At 39.0% G+C, this 19,022-nt stretch overlaps 1 protein-coding gene and 1 long non-coding RNA gene across 2 annotated transcripts in view; both read right to left on the bottom strand.

The window, feature by feature from the left end:
- Positions 1–19,022, bottom strand: part of man1a1 (mannosidase, alpha, class 1A, member 1) — a 152,308-nt gene that overhangs the window by 118,277 nt on the left and 15,009 nt on the right. The window lies entirely within an intron of this gene.
- Positions 1,088–15,496, bottom strand: LOC120725285. Its single transcript, XR_005694078.1, has 2 exons — positions 4,212–15,496; positions 1,088–4,168 (listed from the first exon to the last, which is right to left on the bottom strand). It is a non-coding gene; the product is annotated as an uncharacterized LOC120725285 (long non-coding RNA).

Below are 19,022 nucleotides of genomic sequence, written 5' to 3'. Positions count from 1 at the left end.
ATCTTTTTAGAACCTAGCTGCAGATTAGACACACTAAAGCCCCGTTATCCTCCACCTTGAAACAGTAAGTCTGCCCACACACAAACACACACTCCTAAATGACTGTTTTCTCATCACAGAGAGGTTGCTACTGCATCGTAACCAACAGCAAACATCGTGCCTCCCTTCCACATGCACCACACTGCCATCTTTATACACCTAAATATAAGTGCAGTACAAACTTTGCATTCAGTCAAGCTGAAGTGAATTTCTGTACAACACACCCTTCTTTCACTGCTCACATTCAAGCATACATGCATGTATGAGTGCACTCATTTGCATGCATGCTTGTGGTGAACAGATCTGAGTGAGAAAGCTACTTCTGTAGCTGCTGCTGACTCACTGACAGCTAGCTCACTCAAGGACACACACTCACTCAGAGTATCAACAATTAACTGTGATCACTTTTAACGGCGGACACAAATGACCGCAGCAGGCAGCAAACCAACAGGTCAACGAGGCACTTGGTCAGTGTGACTGGCTGCCAGGGAAAGTTAGCAAAGTCAGCTGGTAAAGCAGTCAAACAACGAGACAGCCAATTAGGAAGTCGGTCAGGCAGGACTTTAAGCAAGAATCCAGGAAAAGCGGTTTCCCCACTGCTACAACACAACCACGCACATGAAAGAAGCCTAATGGTAGTTCTATGAAATAGTGAAACAAGAAGTTTCACTATATTACATCTTATATTTAAAAAAACAAACAAACAATTAAAACAAGATCTGGAAACATTTCTGAAAAAACCTGCCTTCAGTTTGCTGGTTTCAGGCCAACAGGTTTCAGAATGAAACGAGCTGGCAACAAGGCTCCAAGAGATTTATGTTAAGAACCAATCAACTTTCTCAGTTATTAATCAATGTTTTGCTCCAAGGTGACACACTTTTTGACTAAAATATATTTTGTTCAGTAAAAAACTAAAACAACTAGCAGCAATTCAAATTCAAACAACTCCTGGCTATCTTTTATTTATTTTTTATATCTATATATTTTTTTAAATATCTCTTAACAGTGGAATTTCCTAAAGTTATTTATTCCTCCTTTTTATTTAAACAAAAAAAAACAAAAGCTAAGAAATATTTTAATAAAAATAAAAGACCAAGAGTTTATTACAAGGTTAGAGACCCTTACTGTTACTGTTTGTCAGGCAAAAGCCTGGAAATATAGGAAGTAACATGCTAGGACTACAACTGTAGGAGAAAGGTATGAATGTTTCTGCTGAAGGAAGCGGTGTATCTGTGGTGATTTAAAAGCATGATGATACCGACGGCAACAAGAGCTGTGCGCTGCAGAAGAGGAATAAAACTCTGCTTTCATTCTTTTATTCGCATTGTTCAGATGACTGACAACGTTTCAGTTTGGGTCTTAGGCAGGTTACATCATGCAGGCAGAAGAGGCTTGTGCATGAATAGCCTCTGATTTAAAGCTTTTTCCACAGAACAACTGGTTATTAGAGAGCCCTGCATGGGAAAATATGCCATAGCATTGCTGGAATAGAGGCGACCTAATTAGTGTTACACTCATCTCCTGTCTCATGTGCTCCATGTGCATCTCTCACTCAAGTATGCCACATTCACATAGTCTCTTATTTATCCATGGACTTTAAGCTGGTTCAAGAATAGTTAGCGCATTTCATGAAAACATTGATCTGTCAAATGTGTTGTTTTTTTTAAGTCGACACACAAACACATGACAAATGGCACTTCATTCTGATATCCTCTCCCACGCACATCTAAAGGACGTGAGGTGATAGCCGTGCTCCATTTAACCCCCCTAAATTAAAGCTACTGAAGCTGCTAATTACTGCCCCTATATGCATGTCACATTAAAAGATCCACTCAAACACACGTTTTACTCCACATGATCAGTATTGGCTCACTTAAAACCCTGGGATCAGTTCTAACTAACATTATTACCAAAGGCTCCTTTTGCTGTTGTTTCAGTTTTAGTCACTAGATAGCATGTACATAGCATAGCCCTGAAATTCTAATGGATTCCCTCTGAATTCATTGTGTAAAAGTAAAAGCAGTGTTTGAATGAAATTACCTAACAAATACCTTGGCTGTTTGTGTAGTAGAGACAGACCAGTTTATTACTTTGCATGTCTATTTGAAGCACCCGTGCAGCGAGAAAACCAAGCATGCTAATGTTAGTTGCTAACTTGGCACCTAATTCTCTAATCCAAATACTGTAACTTTTAGCTTCATAAAACTATGGCAGTAGACAAAATGCTAACTTTGATACTTCAAAATGCAAAAATCTTCATGGTGACTACAGCCATCTTATATATGCACTTTCCAGTCACTCGGATACTGCCGACTCGTAACCGAAACCTTCCTTGATCTTGTTATTGAGATCAAAGTATGTTAATTGATAGAGCCATCTTGGTCCTCTGCATGTCCAGGAAATCTACGCAAAGCGTTTGGTCTCAGGTAGGGCACTCTTTATGAAGTAAATGCTTGTCTACTTTGCATATAGCTTTAGTCCAATGCTGCTACTGTTGAAGCAGCTGAGATCAGCACTGGTTCTGCCTAATTTCCTATAAATAACTATCGAAACGACATTAAAAGTCAAATTAGGATTATTGTCTGCTTGCATGCAAAAGTGTATGGAGTATGGAGCCCTCACCACAATAATGGAAACTTGTTGACTTCTGGTACTTGACCAGTTTTGTCTGTACTGTAAACATGTTATTACAGAAAATACGTGCTATTTGTGTTTACAGTGTGCTTTAAGCTAAGATGTGTGTAAAAGTTTTATTAAGACTGTGTGCTCTCACCAGTTTTGTTTTGTTAACAGTGTTGACAAAAGGAAGAGCCCTTTAACCAAAGATTTGCTGTAATAACATAAGGGGTGAATTGAAGTGGGACTGTTACTCAACCCTTGAAAACATAAGAATCTGCCAGTAAGTGAGAGATTTGGAACCATGATATCACCACAGTAAACGGTCACAATTATAAATTTGAGCCAATAATGTAAAATTACAGTCAATAACATGCAACCAGTGTTCTAAATCACCGGTTGGCTCACATCGTAGCTCTCACTACTAAAACATTCCTGTGTGTTGACTCTTATTGGATTAAATGTCCAGGATCCCTATGTGTTGACTCTAATTGGATTAACTGCCTGGGATTTTCGAGGTTGACCGGTGGATATGGTGGCTGAAGCTATTTCAGACACACAACAGCTCCATGCTAATTGGCTCTGTGTTTAAGGTGCAATGGTTTTCTAGGGCACTATCATCAAGTGCAGTCTAGATGGAAGATCTGAAGTATACACACACCTGTTCTTGTTGAGAGCATGCAGATACACAAACACAAAACATCAGACACGTGCACACGCGGACACACGCAGAGACCAAAAATGAGCTTATTTTCTACAAAAAGAAAAAAAGGTTGTGTGAAAAGTGTTGACAATCACCACTGTCCCCCCTGCTCCACCTCCCCTCTCCGTTTATTGATTTGCTTCAATATCCGAGCTGTGTTCACTGATATAATACAAGCACAAACCCACAGATCCGCACACAGAGCCAGAACCTTGCCTCCGTAAAACAGTTTCCTGTCAGCAGGACAACTAATGGAGGAAAATTAGTGTTACAGCATGCCAACACGCATCAGAATGGACTACAAACACAAAACACTCACAGCAACCATTCACCGAGTGACAAAAACAGAGCGCAATTCGGTCACGGTATGTTCTTCTCGAAGCTCAATTCAAACTTCGAACTTAATTTTAATGACCGACTCTGAGAAGATTTTATTTCTAAAAACTAACTCGTGAGTATTTAAGTTTGCAGGGGATTAACAGGTTGAGTGTCCATTTTCCTTTCCGATAAATTCTGTCTTTGGTCATTTGGCTTTCAAAGAGGTGGGGATCTGATTTGTATACTCTGACGTCACTTCTCTCCTTCAGACAAGGAGAGAAAAATAACTGGGATAAATGACAGAGAGTGCAATGCAAACAAACAGAGATGCGTAAGCATAAGTAACAAGAGGTGACCTCTGGGTTTTAATGAGTATGAATACAAAATAACTCCAGAGCGTTTAGCCTTCTAAGTCATAAAGGCCTATTCATCAACTTCTAAGGATTACACACAAAAACACTCTGAAAGTTTTCTACTACTAAGAAAAGGCAACTATCAAGCATCTTACATTCATTAATATGTGTGATTTGTTAACCCCAAATCCAAATCTAAAGTTCACAAAGTAAATTGAAACACAAACAGAGAGTCACAAACTCTTGGTAATAATAACAAAGGAGCGCAGCGTGTTGGCAGGAAAACACTAAATAACATAATCAAAGAATAAGACACAGAAGTGCACAAAAAAAACAGAGACACGAGAACCAGAGGAAGATGTGACAAAGGTGCGTCAATAATTAGGGAAAAAGATAATATAACATAATAATGGCTGGAAAGGGAACAAAGGTGGAAAGCGAAAGCACAAAGCCACACGAGCACGTAACCTTCAAAATAAAGAAAAGAGCAAACCACGAAGGTAAACGGGACAGGAAGAACCCAGAAAAGGAAAATACTGAGGAACATGAAGGCAAAACCAGAAAGTAAGGTTACACCATAATGCAAAAGCTCATAAGAAAGACTGTGACAATGAGAGAAAACTAACATTTTTTTAAGAAGTGGGGATACTGTTTGGGTAAACGGACAAGAACAACCTCATCAGCCTTGCAAGGAAGGAGGTGCCAGGTGTCCAGATCTGGCTGCATACGTAGATTTCTGGAGATTTTTTTTCTGTTTATTTGTTTTAAACATTTGACAAAAGACTAAAAGTTGCATTAATATTGATCTGGACCCATGCTCCTAAATATTACAGGACACAATGATAATAAAAAAAAATCCTCTAAGCACTCCAGAGCCTCCACCTTTGGAAAGTCTGAAGAAGTGCACAAATTTTGGACTTTTAACTGTGTTTTCATTAGTTTTACAGCTTGTTTCTAATATACATCTTTCCCGTGGCCATAGTTTTTTGTTACAGTGGTTCCACAGTTTTAAAAACAAAAAAAGCAAAAATGTTGTTTTATAATTACAGGATAGTGTGCGTACCAGAACTTCCTGTTATTTTACACTTTTTTTCCTCACAATTGAAGCCCATAGAGTCAATGCTGACAGACGTCTTTCATTCACTAGCAGCAGCATTTCTTTAACTCAACTTCTTTTTCTTATACCTCGGGGATTAAATGTGTAACTTTTGTACAATGCCAGAAAGTGGAGTTTCACTGGCCCGGCTCACTCAACATCAAACTAAGATGTCTGTGGCCCACATGTTAACGAGTTTAACCCACCTGATACAAAATCAGTGTCCACACAGGAAGCAATGTGGCAACCAGAGCAGTGTTTAGCAGTGTCAGGTAAAGTAACCTTCGGGTGGGTTAAACAAATCTCAACCTTAAGGAAAGCAAATGAAGTGACTACCAATGGGACCTAGCTCCAACTACAGCTCGCTACGCATGGTAAGAAAATCACTTTAAATATGGTCAGACTTCCAACTCTGGAGAATTCAACATATATTTCTTCACACTAACACTGTGAGATTTTATGCTTTACTTCACTGACTCCAGAAGATTTGAATTATTTCTTTTTAAAATCAGTATGTTTAGAAATTGTGCTTAAAAAGATAACATTTTTCCAAATTTCTTCCACTAGGAAGAATTTCACCTTCAGAACAATAAGGACAGCCCATCAAAGTGGGCATGAAGTTCTCAAAAATACATCTATAATGGAAAAATTGGATTTCCCACAGCAACTCAAAAGAGAAGCTTTTTCCAAGTCTGACAGCTGCTTACTGAGCAGCATGCCAAAGAGCATTTCAATGACATAAAGCACAAGCAAGTGTTGCTACAGGTGAGCGATGGGGTGCAGAAGTCCATGGAGGCCTTATTTAAAAGTCCCCGGTGTGTGTATTTTACTCCTATTTGTACACACACTTTGTGGGAAATCATTAACTGCTGTGCAAAGATATGGGGTTAATGACCCTCTTTGCTCTAGGGTCTCTTTAGTATTCTGTAACTGAGGGAATGTGTGTAAAACAGGTTTTGTGAAAGAGATGGGGGTGTGGGTGTGCGTCTGTGTGTGCGCGCTCCCACCGGGGCTGCTGTGGTGAAAGCGAAGCTGAAACCGAATCCTCCGACGGCATCTCTCTGCGGAGATGCTTGTGCCAACGCCCTGTAACAGGTGGCTTGTGCAAATGAGAGCGACTGTGAATGTGAGATCAGAGAAAGCTAGGTGACCTGATGGTTGTCGGGTAGATAAGGACATGAGAAAACCCAACTGTATGTGGACACCACAAACATGAACACAAACAAATTCTCCCCTCGAATATATCCAGCACTGTGAGATAGAGGTAAGCCTTTCTTTACACAGAAATTATTAAAGACCGTAACTGATATAACTGGCATAGATTCAGTCCAGTTTTATTTATATGGTCAAATTACACTCAAGGTGTTTTATATTGTAAGCTGAAGACCCTCAAATACGACAGCATGAGAAATACACAGAGAAAACATAATAACTGCCTTCAGTGCATAGTGCATGCAGCAGGGTAGCACCACAGCTGACAAAATTGGTATTCCTGAACTCTATTGGTACCTGCTCCAAATATCTGAAGTTGTTGGGCTCTCACAAAAAGTCATTTATGCTTCAAGAATTAATTTTGGTGTGACTTTAGCTTCAGGTAATGTTAAACTATAAGATATTTGTGAGTCAAATCATTTTCAAATCACATGAATTCACTAGAATAAATCCTCTATACTTTGGGTGTGTGTGTGAAACTGCTACTATAAGCATTTTCAGATCAACATTTCCTGCCCAATTATGTTATTTACAAGCCAACAAATTGCAGGAAACATGAACAGGAGCCAGACACTGGTAGCAGTCGATCATAGCCGCAGAATACACAAACAGCCGGGGACGTGAGCTTACCCAGAAATCAGATACAATTTGCTTTTCTTTTTATTTCTGTGACAGCGGTTATGTTAAATATGTGACTTCCTGTTTACCTCTGGTAAAAACAGATAAGCAAGGCTTTTTCTGCTCGGTCCTCCTCGGTGTGCAGGGTGGTGCTTATAAGAACAAACCTTAGGCTTTCATTAAATGTCTTAAAATAAAAAAATATCTTTGCAGGTGAAGCCTTTGTGGAACATTTCTGACTAAAAAAGGCATGTAGAGTTGTAAGAGATGAGAAAGCAAAAGAAAAAACGGCAGTAATTCAATTTTAAACAGTATATTAAACAATAAGGCAAAAGCAGAGAAGCACGTCAACGTTTGGTTAAATACTAGCATTTGCTTTTTCGCTTTTTTCACATCGGGCTGTGAGTGTTTACTGGGAATCTGTTTGTTATCCATCCCCTGATTTATTTTGGGGATATAGAAAATTGCTTCTCATTTCCATCTCTGAGCCCAGACAGCCACTGCAGCTACCTGGCATTAAGCAGATGCATACTATGTCACAAATCAGAGTGGACCTTTAGAAATTACATTTTAAAAGTCTTTAACATTTATAGATTCAGCTGATCTCATGTTCTGGATCATCTGCTATCTAGCCATCATCTGCTAGTAGTGCCTTCAACTTGAACCCCCACAATGGGCACTGCATCTCCAACACTGAGTCAGGACAACCTCAACCAACCCCATTTACCATTGTGTTTGCACCAATTTGAAATAAAGTTGATAGAAGTAAGAAAAGGACTTCCAGGGAGCAATCTCACAACTCTGCTCTGCTTGAAGCTGACTGGACATGCACAAGGAGATGACCTTATCTTACATGGGAGATCCGACAAAAAGCTTTCAAGTTTTATGAAACTTTTTTGTATTTTAAAATCAGACGTTGTATATTAGAGAGGATGTCGGAAGACTGTATGAACTATTGTGCCGTTACACAGAAAGCCCGGTGAAGGAAATCATTATGTTCAAAACACGAAAAATGAGATACAAAAGTTTCAAGAGGCAAATAAAATGGGTCCACTGGGTGCAGACAAAAGATGGAGCTGTTAAAGCTCTGATCACAACACTAAGACCATGCAAGCAGCACACCTAAATACAATACAATGCAGCCATTATCTGAGCTAATAGCAACACCCGTGTTAGGTGGTTCACACTGACTACCATTCAAACGCCGCCATCCAGGCACAGCATAAAAGCAGTTGCGGGTGCCTTTTGTGCAGCCAGTGTACTTTCAGTATTTCTTTATGCATGTATGACATGGAAATGAATGCAGGAACAAATAATTAGCATCGCAAATATAATGGCCAGTAACCCAGGTGCAGCAATTTCCTCACAGAGCTGCAGTTTAATGGGTGAAATAAAGGGACAGATTTTTCGTGATAAAGCAACTAAAAAACAATCAAACCAAAGTAAAAGCCTGTGACACAAAATGCTTATCCAGACCCGAGCATGAAAGAAACAAAGGCTCCACGAAAGCAACAAGATTTGGATTTACGTGTGAAGGCGTAAAAGCTGTGGACGAGTAGCAGTTAGACATTTGTTCCTCAAGGCCTGACGGATCATTCAAGTGTTTTTGTATCGTTTTACTCTTTTACTATAAATCACATTTTCATTTAACTGATGACTATTTTCCAACATGATGCAGTGTTTTTGATTTTGTTTCAGCATGGATTCGTGCCTCCCAGGCAGTCATTTGCTCCCTCTATGGCATGGAAATCAATTTGTAAAACATCATTTCAGTCATGTAGTTTGTCTAAAGTAAGCATAATGTGTTCCGTTTTTTATTGTCATAAAAGTTATCCATCAACTCACAGAAACGCATTTACAAGGAAAACTATCTGGAACAGTAACACATGTTAATTTATGTAAGCTGATGAGAAATGAAGAGAAATCATTGTATATAAAGCAGAGGAACTCTTCCAAAAGGTCATACAGTATGTACATTTGACATCACTGGTGACCTTCGGTAAGATACACAACACGGATAACTAATGATACTGCCACTTTACGGGTCTCTCCTAAGCTCCAGTTTCACAAGCAGACATGGGGAAACAGAGATCAGAGGAGAGAACAGTCGTAATGTAATGAACTAATCATTTGATTCAGGAGTGTTGACCCAGGGTGATATCTAAAACCTGCAGGACACTGGCCCTGAAGGTCTGGAGTTCCCCACCCCTGCTTTATATGGTTATTTCAAAACCATAGAATATAAGCCACACCCACCCAGGTTTCAACCTGTTATGAGGGGCAACCAATCAAAAGAAGACTAGCTTAAAGGCAGGGGAAAGGAAGGTACAGTGGCCCTTTTTCCCCACATAGGATAGATGAGAGAAGATGAATGGGAGAATTGACCAGATCCTAGTAAAAAACAAAATAAAACAAAGAGCTCAAGCTCTTCTTTAGAGGTATAATAGTGGTAATCTATTAGTATCTCCATCAGCATGATTAGTCCCTGAGATTTTTGCCTTAACCCTCACAAAGATAAGCACAACTTTGATACAAAGATGATTTTTCATCAAGTTCAAAGTTTGAACTTGATGTTCCAAACTTTGAGAACTTGGACGCTTGATCAAAACAATTTAATTTTCACCACCGCCGCAGGGCAAAGATGTCAGTTAGAAAATTGAGTTCTTGCAGTCAAAATCCAGAGCTGCCATAGAAAACTCCAACAGCCTGAACTATGATGACTTCAGCTCATATCACGTCGTGCACATCTCAGACTTGAGAATAAGCGTGAATTGGCATTTTCAAAGAAGAAGCTGGCAGCTAAAAAACATAAATGTAACCATAAGTATGGCACGAGAGGCGCTTCCCTCTTGTATTTGCTGTATCATAACTGAGCTTGAGATATAGGACGGTAGCTGTAATTCTGACAGGTTTTTGTTGTCAGAGTTCTGGTTTGATAGCACTAACTCAGCATGAATGCATATGCAATTAGCCCCAAGGACAAGAGAGCTGTGTCACTCAGATCAGTGCACTATTCCCAGGACAATTCCCCTGTGTGCTGACTTAGTTAAGCAGAAAACAATGCCTTGGAAGCCACAATTGCTTTTGTGCCAGTGGAAGTTATCAGAAAATACAGCCCACAAATCCCTGACATTGCTGCCGCTTTGAGACACAACTTCCCCACCTCACCATTTTTCCACCCCATTTCCTCACATGTCCTCATCGCTCAGAAACCCAGGAAGAAATCCCTCTCTTGGGCCCAGGGTCTTAAGGGATCATGGGGGGATTTCCTAAGCAGTTAAGTGTTTCGAACAATTATATACTGTATGGGTCAGTTTTGTACTACTTTCTCACAGTCTGCTGGCAAATCCTGAGTTTAATACTTTATTCCCAACACAATCAGCAGCACCAGTTGAGGTTAAATGAAAGAGAAGCAGCCACAACATCGTTGAGTTTCATGTCAAACTCATGTTTTTGCAAGACATCTTTGTGATATTATTATATCAAAACAAAGTAAAACTAATGAATAACACAGTCTGCTTTATCACACACAGAGTCTGACACAGTATCTAGTAATCTCTGTTGAATGGATAGGGTTCAGCGGTTTTTCTCTACATTTTAAAAAAAGAACTTCTGAGCTACAGACGAACAAATTATCCTGTCAAACCTTCCCTGGCTAAATAAAGCTGGACTTCTTTCAAGGAGTACTTCAGTTGCAATCCAGTAAAGTCATTTGCAGACAGCACATCTAATATTTGCTGTATCCTATCCTGTGTTTTCTTCTTGGTTCAGAATGAGCCCTTGGAGGGTGACCATGGATGTTGTTATTTCTGGCCATTATATACTGAAATCTTGTATTTCAGCCAATTCAGTTGAAAATGTATTTAAATACTAATAAATCATTTAGATTTTCACAAAAAATAGTTTTTATTATATTGTGGGTGGATTTTTCTTTGGGGTATCCCAGGAATTCTTCTGTACAAGAAAAATCTCCAAGCTTGTACCACAACTCGTTGGCCTTATCGGGGTCATAAATGTGTTGCTTCCAAGAGCCTGATTGGTGCCTAACAGTGTTGATAATATGGTCAGCAGACCGAGCCTACCTACAAAGCAACAATACACACTAATCAATACTAGCCGACGGCAGTCCGCAGAGGAAGGGAGAGGATGAAATTGAAGAGAGGGAGGAAATCTATATCTGTGACTGACTGCTTAAAGACCTGACATTAAATAACTGTGGAAGTGGAAGCTCAATTATCACCAACAAAGATGTTATAATAAAAGATGAACATTAAAATAGTGGTGATGTGATTGTTTCCATTTTATCTGCAGAAAAACATGACAAACTGAGTATATGTATGTATACATAAGGGCCTTTATCTTTACTTAAAATAAGTTCAAGCATGTTCCTGTTGTTTCTGGTAATGTGATTAATAAAAAAAAAAAATTTTATGATCAAGTAAATCATGCCCAATTTGTGCACTGGATGATTTATTTGGATAAATGGATACATATCAAGTATCAAAATTGGCACATAAACTATGTCACGACTATATTTTGATTGAGCTCAACATCTGTTTGAAAATTGAGATTGAAAAATAGCCACGAGCAAAAAATGTTTTTGTTTAGATGCATGGATTTGTCTTTTTGAGTGAATTTAGTGTCAAATTTTCTGTCAACGCTTTGCAATGTAACAACCATCTTCAAAAGTGTGAAATCATTCAGAACCTTCTTTAAACAATGCATAAACTTTTTTATTTTGAAACTGCTCTGCCAGATCTGTGGAGGTGAAGTAGAGGTAATACTTTTGATTAAGCCTAATCGCAATGGTGGACTCATTGCTCTTCTTACAGCTTTTCCAAATCACATCTATAGCTCCAAGAAAGTACTTCTTTCTATACACTGTCAAAACACAATGCTTTGTATTGTTTGATTATTTCAAATTCAACATTTGCTTTTCTTTGTTGCACATAGACCAAAAAATGGCTGAAGTATTTTAATTTTATTTTGTGCATTTGGCTACTTTATAGTCAAGAACACTAAAATTAAATTAATCGCTGAATGAAACTGTTGTAAAATAACTTGGATATCTTGTAAAAATAAAGTGGCTAGTTGGATTTTGCGGGGGACAAACAAACAAATCTAGTGCTTGCATCCACTTTTGAAATTATTGTGACAGCTATTGGCTGCACTACAACTAGGGAAACTGGTTTAAAAATATTTATTACAATCCTTTGGTAGAAGGCCAAAATCCTTCACATGCAGGAGGAACCCTGATGTATTAGGTCAAGAGAAAGGAATTTGAACTACGAGCCAAATTTTGCTTTACTTCCTGGCAACTTTTTCCTAAACAATAAAAAGGACATCTTCTGATTATTTTACTTATTTGAGCATTATCAAACAAAAGTTATTTCACTGTGACTTTGGCACCATACTTCTGAGAAGTAAACGTTCTCTTTCAAAACTCTCAGTGGCGCAGTACGCTCTGTACAGCTGTATTGGAAGACATGCACACAATTATTGACTTGACCTTTTTCTTGGTTGTAGGAAGCAGTCCAACTGGGTTTGACCCAGAACGTGACGAAAGGCAAACTAATGAAGACTTTGCGAAAAGCAAATTGATTTTTCTCTGCTGCCCTCTATTACGTCCACTGCCTACTTCAGTACAAGCAGGCGGGAGAGAAGGCGGGAGGCGGCCGAGTTTGAGCTCATCACTCATCTGCTTAACAGGTTGGCAGAGATGAGAAGTCAACGGCAGAGGACGCCAGAAAATGAAATGCACTTGTTCAAATGAGTTGGGCCAGCAGAACAGAGAATAACATTTGGAAACTGAATTGGCTGATTTGAGGGGAAAATCTGGAAACTGACCATTTTGGCCATTTGACAGAAACAAATTAAAAAGCTTTCTGTCTCCGCTGCCACATTATTATGGCTTTAACCTTTTTACTAAACATGCTTTCAAACACTTCTATAACATCAACAATGACACTGGACAATTAATCGGTTGGACTGGTAACTAGTGTTCAAGTGGAAACAAATGGGCCCGGTTTACTGCAACTCTTTAATTGATGCTTCCCACTAAAATTCATGTAGACCACATTTACTCATCCAGTACAGGGTTGCAAACTATTGGCATGACCATCATTATGTACCCACTATCGTCTGGAGAGTTTAAAATTGTCTTAGGAGCATTTCAGAATTGGGTTCAGTCTGCATTGGACCGTTTTATATACAAAGTTGGCCGAGTTCTCTATACCACTCCTGTGTCCGACGACTTCCTGCCACACTGTGCAGGATGATGCAGCCAGTCCCATTGTATTCCCAAGATGAGGCCTCAACCTAAGTGTTTTCCTAACCACCAGCTTGTTGGATCTGACTGAAAAATCAAGGGACTCTGCACACTTGTACAGATCTGAGCTATCAATCCAAAGAACCCTTGCTTTAGCCTGCTTTTCGACTCCTACAGCAACAATAACATATAAATGAACATCATGTTGTATTTAGCTAGACTGGAAACTAACAATTGAAACCAAAAAGTCCTCAGTAAACTTTTCACTGAGGTCATAGGCAGATTTTCCATAGACTTCCATAGAATAGGTGAGGCTCATTGTCTTCAACCATCCACATAAATTAGGGAAATTTGCTGTCAAAGCAAAAACAGGAACAGAAAAACATGTACGGTTCTCTCGTTACGTATTATTTTTCAGATGCTGTTCTTCTTTTTAGATTCATTATTTTCCTGCTATTGACAGTTAACTTGTGATAATGCAACAATTAGACCGTATTTCCACTAAAAAGACCAAATAACATTTCACACTACTCCAGTGTAATTACGCTTCCCATTAAAAAGAGGTTGCCATGGCATGTTGTAATCTTTTAGGCATATGTATTACCTGAAATTACCTGGAAAGTCACGGCCATAATTACTGCACAGTTACAGCTATGGAAGATGCAGTGATTAAAAACCTGCCCATTGAAGTGGAGTTTAGGACTACTGAATATCACATTAAAGGATGGATGTGGTACATAGCATCCTAAAAAAGGTAGAGGAAAACAGGTTTTTATCTTTTTTTATTATTATTATTGCAACCTTGTAGAGGATAAAGTTGTCAGATGTTTAAGCACTAAAGTAAAAGCTCTGGTGCCCTACCTGATACATTAACAAGTTCAGACCAAACAAGAATGGGCTTTTTCAGTTTGTTGGTTAAAATGTGCTTATAAAGTTGCTGCACTCAAGACAGAAACAATTGATTAATTCCCACAAAAACAAAAGCTTTTCTCTGAATATATTTTCATCGCAGACACGCAGATAAACTCCAGGAGAAATTGTCCAGGAAAGGTCCCAATGGGAAACCCACAAATCCCTCTACCGCACTATCTGGGCATTAACCCAATACATCTTCTTTAGCCAGCTAAAACAGTTTAAAAGTCTTCCATTTGTAACTATTAGAGCAGTGGCGGGACATGGCCAGCCCAAATCCTTTCTTCCTTTTCTGTGAAACAGATCGGTCCTAATCTTTCCTCTCCCAGAAAAGCAGAAGTGGCTGTGTGAGACTGGCGTACTTTCTACAAGTGGATTTCTGCCGGAGGATTTGGTGTGAATGTAGTTTTTGTTGGATTATGTGTCAAATTAAATCCAAATTCTGGTTGTTTCCATAGACTGCATATAAAATGATGGTACAACCACTGCACAGGGACTGTAATTCACAAAATCAACATTGCTGCTGGTATTATTAAGACCTGAATCTACAGAATGAGCCCAGCAGGAAACTCAGCAGGAAAATGGTAACTGAGGTCCCAGAAAAGGCAGCCAAACACAGGCTGTAACTCGGGTACAGTAAGATAATGACCCACAAATTGCCCCTGATACATCATTAGCGTGTGTGCACATGAAAGGTAAAAAAACAAGTGAAAGCATCTAATAAAACACTGTATGAACGTGTGGTTGAGTGGATATATGTGACTTGTAGTGTAAAACCACTGAGTGCTCAGGAAAAGTAAAACATACACTATATGGACAAATCTCTTAATCACTGAAGTCAGGTGTTTTTTTTAGACCCATTCCCACAGGTGTATTAAATGAAGCAACTAGCCGTGTAGTCTGCCTTTTCAAACGTGCATGAAAGAACGAGTCATTCTAAAGAGTTTGATTGCGGCACTGTAATAAGATGCAACCGCTATGACTAGTTTGTGATGTTTCTTCCCTTCCTGCTATTACACAATCAACTCAGTGGCGTTATTCCAAGCTGAAAGCATTTAGAAACCACAGCAGCTATAAATATGTAAAGCAAAAACTGACTTGAGCTGTCAAAATATCTTGCTCGGAACTCCTTTACATAAACAAAACACAACTATGTGCAAACTGCTCCTAGTAAAGGTGCCACAAGTCAAACTGTGCATGGTAATTTTAGAGCAGTTTCTGGTGGGGGTGGGGTCAGTCTTCATCAGTCTACGGTGTTAAGGTATAGACTAGAGCTGGGCGATAGAACGATATATGTATTGCGAAATAACTTTTTCTTGATAGAAAAATTAAACTATTGCGATAGACCTCACCGCTCTTGTCCTCTTAAAAAAAAAAAAGAACAGCCAATCCAAATTAAGTAGCGCAGAGCCGAACCAATCACAGCCGCAGTGTCACGTCACGTGACTTGTTACGTACAGCACAAGTGCCAAGCCGCACATGTGTATTTGTTTGGGAAGCAGCCAGCCACCGTACCGCCCGTATAATGGAGGAAATGAGTGTGCCAACTAGAGAAAAATCAACCGAGAGCGTGACCGAAGGTTACCGAAGAGAAAACAGATGATGGTTCCAATGCCAGAGAGATTGTCGAACGGAAGAGCCATAGAAGTTCCGTAGTGTGAAGGTATTTCAGCTATTTTTGTCTGACAAAAAACAGAGTAGCGCGCACTGTAAATTGTGCCGAAAGCAAGTCTGGAAATACAATAAACCGGTGCATGCTCAATCTCTGACTGAAAGCGCTAATTCGTCATTCGGCTTTTGTCAGACTAAAGTAACTGTTAAAACAGTTTGAAAAGCTAAGCTATACAACAAGGAGAGATTGAGAATTTCCTTTTAGTTCTCAGTTTATTTGATATTGACAAAAGTTAGTCAATTTTGTCTGTTCTTCTGTAAAACAAACTAAGATTTATTTTTAGAATTAATATTTTGTTTCTAAGTAGAATTGACAATTTAGTAGTCCGTTTTGTTTGTTCTGTTTTGAAACTTAAACGCTTTAGCGGCTGCCTTTTGTGTAGTTTGCAATATTTGCCTTTATTTATTTAAGTCTCGTGTTCCTTAAGTACATCTACCCTGTTGAACTTATTATGGGAAATAAATATTTAAATCAAAACAAGCTGCTGATTATTTCACATTTTACTTGTGAGCAACGGCACATTTAAATCTTACAAATATAGTTATTTGGCTTATATCGTGATATATATCGTTATCGCCTGAAATGTAAAAAACATATCGTGATATGAAAAAAATCTTATATCGCCCAGCTCTAGTATAGACATATGTTCACTGACATACACAGAGTTTAGAGGTTAGAGAAGAAACCAAAACAGGAAATAACAGTTGTTTTTCCAGAGTTTTCTGTTATATTACTCAATGTTTCCCAGTGATAATCAGTCTTTTTCCTTAGTGGGGGAAAAGAAAATCCCATAAATTAATTCAAGAACTCTCCAAGACCACTTCTACAAAGATACCTAAAGATTCAGAGAGTAAGCGTCCGCTTGAATATAAACTACATTCGCTGTGGTACAAACACACAAGCGCAAGTCATCTCCAGTAGTTCTCGATGGGTCATAAATGCCCCGACTTTATTTATATGACCATTAAAGTAAAGATACCATTCAGTGAGGGTAATGTGAGGGCACCGGCTCCTGCTGCTGGAGAATTTAACCTGTGGGAGGACATAATACCACGGCCTCGGTGTTGTGCATATTGACTCACCGGCTTGACTTACTGGCTCACTTAAAAGGCAAAACAAAACCTTTATAGATGTTATTAGATATGCTTGTATTTTTTCACCCATAACACTGTCTGCTATGAGAAAAATCTATAAAACAGGTAAATCCATAAAGAAGGGAAAAAAGATAATGAGTTGGAGAGAAAGGTGTGGAGTTTGGTAATGTTTAGCGCCACGGGGATACATTTATTGCTGTTTGGTAGATGTGTTTAAACACCGAGATTCACAGTCGTAACTGTCGACATCAGGTGACGGGAGTTTTAGCTCATGGCTATGAAAACAGCTACTGAGATCATTATGGCTACACGGATGTAGTTATTTGGTGATAATGACCTTTTGCACTCAATAAATCTCTGATGTGATGTCTCCTGAATGCCTTATAAGTGAAACGTTTTGGCCAACTAGAAGGAGACCAGGACAGGTAAGGTAAAACCAGGACAAGGGTCCCACCCTAAAGCCAGTAGAGAGTATGACTTTTGGCAAAGGAATTCCTCAGTATCCTCCCAGGTGAGCTGAAGGAGGTAGCTGGGAAGGGGGTCTGGGTCTATGGGCCCTACAACCCAATGCCTTTGCTGACTCTTCTATTTAAATACCTCTAGTGATGTTGCAAAATGCCCACAAACATCTCTGTGTTCAAGCCTCATTAACTCCATTTATTTAAACTGTTTTCAAAACACACTGAATGCAACTTCTCAGCTATTACCATTATAACACAAAGACACTCGTCTTTCTCCTATGTGTTAGAGTGGCTGCAGGATGCTGGGCTGCATAATTTAGCTTGTGTATTTGGCTTGCCTCGCTCCATAGTAATTTGAACTGAGCACATTACAGCACAGAGCCAGTGCAAGTGTCTGACAGGAGGGGAAAAAAAGAATCCACGCTGAAGTTCAAACCACTGGGGGAAAAGCAGAGAGGGCATACATAAAGAGAAGACAGGTAGGTAGAAGGCAAACGACTTAGTCTTACAGTACCCACCTTCACATTAGAGAACAAATTGGGGTTTAACCTCTAAGTTTATTCTACTGTTGAATACAAAACTGCAAGCCATGTGATTTGATTTTCTTTTTCTTTTTTACTTCAGTGCCATCTGAAGCAATTTGAAGCAATTTTATATAAAAGCATGGCCACATATACAATGGTGTGAGGTGTCTGACCTGAGTTATTAAGATTCACAGCAATTAAACATTTTTGCATGGACAACTATCTGCATCTTATGTTCAGGGAGAATGTGGTGGGTGGCCTAAAAGTTTAGGGTGATGGCATAAATGTGACAGAAGTGGTTGGGCATGTAATTGTTTTTTTTAAGTGCAGGAAAGCGGTACTGGGAAAGTTTCTAGAAAGAGAAAAGCATTGTTACTACCTGATAAACATTTCTACAAAAACAAAGAGAAAACAAATTTAATGACCAAAGTAACAGCCACACAGTCATTAAACTTGACATTCATTGTGATGTACAGACACTCTGGCACTGCGCACCCTCTTTGTGAGACATTTATATACAGGAGGCGTGGATTTTGATAAGCAGTATTTTGCATCCTTCACAGCAGGCATTGAGAAGTCTTCTGAAATATTTTTGGATGTCATTAGTTTGTTAGTATTTCAGAATAACTGCATCTTGGCTTTACATCTGAAGATGCTGATCTCAGTATTCCAGTATTGAACATGAACTTCCAAGTCAACAAGGCAATCCTTTTAGTTGACTTTGTTATCATCAGCAACATAAATAAATAGATGGTATATATAGTTACATAATTTCACCAAAACATCAGTCTTTCACTGCCCTGTTGTTTAATTCTGGATGGATGGATGGATGGATGGATGGATGGATTTGCTCCAACAACATTTTCCAGTTCCTATGGGGTGATCCTTGGGCATTCACAGGGAGAGATATAGTCTCTCCACCAAGTGGAGTCCAACCTAGCATTCCTTCCTATTTAGGTCAACCCAGAAAACCTTGAAAAGAAGGTATCCAGGAGGCATCCTGATCAAATGCCTGATGATGACTTGATGATCCTGGACAGCAATCAGTATCAACCTATGGTACATGGATGCACCAGTTTAGAAATTACAGAAAAATATATATCAACTCTGTTTTTAATCTGTGTTTTATTACTTGA

Source organism: Simochromis diagramma, unplaced genomic scaffold, assembly GCF_900408965.1.
Source record: "Simochromis diagramma unplaced genomic scaffold, fSimDia1.1 OVJJ01000802.1, whole genome shotgun sequence".
Taxonomy (NCBI): Eukaryota; Metazoa; Chordata; class Actinopteri; order Cichliformes; family Cichlidae; genus Simochromis; species Simochromis diagramma.
The sequence above is the reverse complement of the archived record's forward strand: the minus strand, read 5'-3'. Positions and strand labels throughout refer to the sequence as shown.